General features: G+C 44.8%; 1 pseudogene; it reads right to left on the bottom strand.

Moving 5' to 3' along the window:
• Positions 1-1,886: 1,886 nt before the first annotated feature.
• Positions 1,887-5,249, bottom strand: LOC143488523 (neuroligin-4, X-linked pseudogene; annotated as a pseudogene).
• Between the last annotated feature and the right edge of the window lie 392 nt (positions 5,250-5,641).

Here is a 5,641-nt window from a genome sequence, read left to right on the forward strand (position 1 = left end):
ATGAACGTGAATATGAACATAAATTCGGACTTCTGCTGACCCAATATAGAACTACACACGACAGTAAGCATTACCTAAAATTCCCAAATTACTTTAACAATAATATGTTAATGTTTATAGTGTTTTTGACCACATTACCCACCTGAAACAGGATAAAAACGGATGGGACACAGGAACTGTATCTGATAACTGCAGATGCCTCTCAGCTCTGAGAGGCGGAGCTAATCGCTGCAGCTACCAGCTCGCCCCAGGCCCCAGCTCCGCCCCTGTCTGTCATAACAGCAGCCAGAGGACCCAAATTTTGCTAGCAGAAGTCCATAACAATTTCTCAATAAAATAAAATATCCCAATAACACACGTACCACAAATGTGACAACAATTTGAGGGTGTCACACCTACATTTATACATACTGTGTCAAAAAAAAAAATTCAGGCACCAGAGATACAAAGATGTCCTGGCTGTACTGACCGCACTCCCAGCTGGTCCAATCCAGGGCTTTTAGGCCTTTGATGTCTGCATGTCTGCCTTGATCACACAGCCATGCTGAAGTGATCATCTGTTGAAGTTTGATGGTCCATTTGAAATAAACCCACCTCACCGGGCCCTCTAGTTTGTTGTAACCATAGTGAACAAGTGTGTGTGGGGTTAGAACACACCACTGTGGATTTGATGTGTTTTAACTGTAGTAAAGGCGTGTGTGTGTAGGGTTAGGACACACCACTGTGGATCTGATAAATTTAGGAACCGTTACATTGCAAATTACTCTAAAAATCAGAAAAAGAAGATTTGCTACATTCTCTGCTCTAAGATTCCCACCATTTTGTGTGAAGTTGAATCCTGAGAGGACGTGAAAAAAAAATCTTCCAAGAGTCTTCAAACCAAAGAAAAAAGTCAAAGGCCAAAGAAGTTGACGCACTGGGTGTGGTCAGCTTCAGCGCTCTGTTCTTCACTTCCCCTCATCCTGACACATCTACTTCTCTCTCTTTTCCGTCAACTGTGTTCTCACACCGAGGCACTGATGGCATACAGCCCACAGCTCATACACACTGCCCCGTGTGCGATCAAACACACACAGACACACACATACACACACATGCAAGCTAACTTACACAAACATGAATTAGCAAGCTCCAGAAATAAATGCGCAAACAGCAGGAGAGAGTGAGAATGAAGAAAAACACATGGGAAAAGAGTTACTATGTAAACTATTGTACCAAGCCCTATTTCACAAGAGGAGGGGTCGGCAGGCTACATCTCTTTACAGCGTGAGGACCGGCGGCTGGCCAGAACGCTGCTGTGCCCAGGGTGAGGTGACCACAGACACGTCATTCTGGTAGTCCAGCTTACTCAACACACAGCACTACCAGGGTCATAGGTCACCAACGCTGAAACAGTAGCACCAATAACTATACAGTGATGTGACAGAATGAAGCAGAACACCACCAAAGCAATAAACGAACACAGAAACAAAATGACATGATACACAAAGACGAGAAGACGTGGCAGGAGCTTTTCTACAAGTCTAATCATCTGACTTAATGATAATGGCTAAAGGACATGTTTTTGAACTGTAATCAGGGAAATTAATTAACAAACATTTAACAAACATGTAAGCTTCAAATACATTATATATGTGCTGTGAGTCTACCACTGAGTGCCTCCTTGACATTTGAAAAATATTTCATGCATAGATCCCGCCAAGCAACCCCCAATATATATCATTCTCTGTATACATATGATATAAATGACAAAAAATAATCAGAAAGAAAACAACCCATAGAGAGTGAGCAGGTTGGCACTTTTAACTTCCTGCAGTTTTAGAGGTTTGGGTTTCTCCCGTCTTGTAGCAGGTCTATAACTGGGTTTATCTCAGTGTATCATGTTGCAGGACTGTAGATCAGGGCTTCCATCAGTCTTGTATCAGGTCTATAACTCAGGGCTCCCCTCAGTCTATCATGTAGCAGGTCTATAACTCAGGGCTCCCTCCAGTCTATCATGCAGCAGGTCTATAACTCGGTGCTCCCCTCAGTCTACCATGTAGCAGGTCTATAACTCAGGTCTCACCTCGTTGTACCATGTATCAGGTCTATAATACAGGACTCCCCTCAGTCTATCATGTAGCAGGTCTATAACTCAGTACTCGGCACCAAGGTTGCTGGTAGATGGAACATGTCCATGGAGTGTCATGTCATCTGCACACTGCTCACATAATTTGTATAACATGACTCCACTGTGCATTACACAAGGTCACACAGCATTTTTAGACAGTGCTCAGAGGACTGGCTCAGAATGATTGGACAATGAAACTGCTATAATGGAACAATGGAGATTTAAGGAGTGAATAAGACATCAGTGATCTGATGAGAACAGAGATGAAGGGATGATTACTGCGGTTTTTCATTCTAGACAGAGGGGAGGAAAGAAATCTAGAAAAATCCCTCTATCATCCTGTCGCTCGCTGTCTCCAGGTGCCATGACAGTGTCACTTGGTCCCCAGTGAACCGTTCTGGTCCACTCTAGGAAACTGTGGGGAAAAGGATCCCAAAGCTGTTAATGGACATTACTGCACTGCCCCTTCTGCTCACATCAGAGTCTGAAAATAAACGTCCAAAGTGCCTTTCACATTCATGTCTAATTCAAGCTGTTCATTTGAGTTTCTGAGACAACCACCAGGAGGTGCTGTTGTACCTTTTCAACAGAGTGTGTGAATACTGTAAGAGGAGTTCAAAAGGAGACGGAGGGGGAGGGACAGGGAGATTAAAAGAGGCCGTGTGCAGGAGTGCGTCCTCCCCACTAGAGGGCAGTACTATACGCGGGTGGTGGAGTGCTGGTGGGGCAGGGTGTTGTTGTGGCCGGCGGTGGTGGGGAAGGTGTTGAAGGCGTGGAGGGGCTGCATGCCGGTGACGGCGCTGGGGATCATGGTGATGGTGTTGGGCGTCATCAGCGGGACGTCGTCGGGCGCCCGGCGCAGGGCCAGCGTGTAGTCCGGCGGGCAGGCGGGCCGCAGGATGTCGTGCGGCCGCAGCGGCTCCATGTCGTGGTGGGCGTCGTGCTCGGAGTGCTTCATCTGCAGGGACATGATCTCCTCCTCCTGGCTGTGTGCCAGGTCGTTGGCGGGGCCGCCTCGCTGCGGCGAGAGCCGGTGCCGCCGCATCTCGTGCCTCTTGTCGCGCTTGTAGTAGAGCGCGGCGAAGGCCAGGATGTTGAGGAAGAGGAGCGAGGCGCCCACGGCCACCGTCACGCTCAGCTCCGTCGAGTAATCGCGCGTGTCGCTCGGGAAGGGCGAGAAGCGGGGGCGCTCCGAGCCGTCGGGGTCCGGGTCCGGGGGGAAGGTGGGGTACGGCAGGCGGGTGGCACGGGGGGCCGAGCCCTTCCAGTGTGGGGGCCGCGTGGTGCCCGGCGGCAGGCGTGTGGTCGGGGAGCTTCGCATCTCCTCAAGGTTGTGGAGCTGAGGGACCAACTCCAGCCAGAACGCCACCTTGTTGGCCCGATAGTTGTCCCGGATGCGGGGCTTGAGGCCGATGTGCAGGTACTGTTTGTCCTTGGAGTTGAACTTGGTCCAGATGACCTCCTCGAAGCGGTTGGGCTTGGTGTGGATGAACTTGGTGTCTTGGGGAACTGGCAGGTTAGGATCCCTGAACAAAGACAAAAAGGATTGTCACACAAACTACACAAACTACATACACGATGCTGTGAACAGTCATTTTGAATTTCTGGTTTATTATGTCAAACATGCACCTACCGCTGCACTGCAATACTGCTGCTTATTTATTTGGGGGGAACTACTTTGATGAACTACTTTGTTCTTTACATCTAATAAACATGTATAGTACATCATAAAAAATAAAACACCATTTTTGCACGAGTTTATGTAGTTGTACTGACTAAGTACTGATAGTTGGTGACACATCTAGTAATTTCATATGATTCACATGTTTTTATATAATGAACATTTTGGAATATAAATTATTATATCATGTGTTTATTTTATAACATATGTAAATACTTGCAGTGATGCAAATGCAAGTATTGCAAATGAGTCAATCAAGGAGGCTTCAGTGGTTTTTGATTAAACTGAAACAGTGGCTGACAGCTCATCATGACCAAGAAGCTAAATGATCATTTGAATCATTTGAAAGGCTTTTTAAAATATATATCACTCGTGACTGCAATTTCTGTGCAATTTCTAAGGTTTCCCAGTGGGGCGGAGGTGATTTACAGTGTTTGAATGCCTTCCTTACCCAGGGTGTCACAAACACTCATCAGTATGACAGTATGGGACTAGTCATTTCTCCATTATCCCGATCTGCACAGTCGGTGTACATGAACTTAATGGTCTCCCTCAAGATGTCTTTACCTAGAGAAATGAAAGAACGTGCAGAGAAAACAAGATGGAGAAGTAAACATATATCAATGTATAAATTTATGAGCTGGAGAAACATAAATAGCATTTTGTGTCTGTGCCAATAGTCGCATGTGCACGCACATTGAGGCTTCTGCACTGGTATCCACAGATGTCTTCTATAAGTGTGATTTGGGAACAGAAAGTATCAAGGTCTCTAATAAAAAACCCACACATAACCCACCTGGGAGCCCATATGAACCTTGAGAGGATCACACATTCTTAACACCTTGAAAAGTATCACCACGTCCAAAGTTTATTTAAATATTTCTTCTCCATCGAAACATAAAAATGTTAGTCTGCTAATGCCCTCTGGTGGCAGGAAGTTACAAGTGCTGCTATGGTGACAGTAGGCCTACAGCTTGGCTTGAAGGTGCACTATATCACAAAAAAAATTGTTTGCATGTTTTGGCTTTGCTGATCTGAGAACAGCCACTCTGGTCATATGAGTTGTAGGCAAGGATCATCTGTTAATATGCTCTAGGGCCTGGCGATGTGCCCATTTCAGAGTTACACACATTGGCTACATTATTACAGTGTTGCTATCACTAAACTAACCACTGATGTTGGGATAGAGTGTGGTTAATATTAAACTCACCACTGATGTTGGGATAGAGTGTGGTTAATATTAAACTCACCACTGATGTTGGGATAGAGTGTGGTTAATATTAAACTCACCACTGATGTTGGGATAGAGTGTGGTTAATATTAAACTCACCACTGATGTTGGGATAGAGTGTGGTTAATGTTAAATTTGTAGAGGGTGACGTAGCAGCTCCACTCGCCTGTAATCTACCTCAGCATGCAAACCAGGAAGGAGAGTTTGACCACAGCTGATCCACTCATCACTGCTTAGGCAGGCAATGAAAATGTCAGACTAAAACCTTTCAGAAGTTCAAAGAAATTCAGGATTCATTTGTATGAAATGGACAAAGTATCATCGTCTTACTATAATATTTATTTGGACAGGAGCAAATTATTGAATTATCAATTTGCTAATATTATAAATAAATTAGCAAATTATCATCCAGAATTTTACTACAAATTTAATTCTAGGAAATTTAAATCTGCTGGTTATCTCCTTCAGCGTTTCGCATTGCTCCCTGCTCAGAGAGAGAGAGAGAATTCTAAATTGGAACTCAATTTAAATGGCAGCGAAAATGCATAAGCTCCCAAACTAAAACTAAAATTTAAGGTATTTTCACATAGAGAAACTTTGAATATAATCTATCAATTAT

Source organism: Brachyhypopomus gauderio, unplaced genomic scaffold (assembly GCF_052324685.1).
Source record: "Brachyhypopomus gauderio isolate BG-103 unplaced genomic scaffold, BGAUD_0.2 sc52, whole genome shotgun sequence".
In the NCBI taxonomy this organism is placed as follows: Eukaryota; Metazoa; Chordata; class Actinopteri; order Gymnotiformes; family Hypopomidae; genus Brachyhypopomus; species Brachyhypopomus gauderio.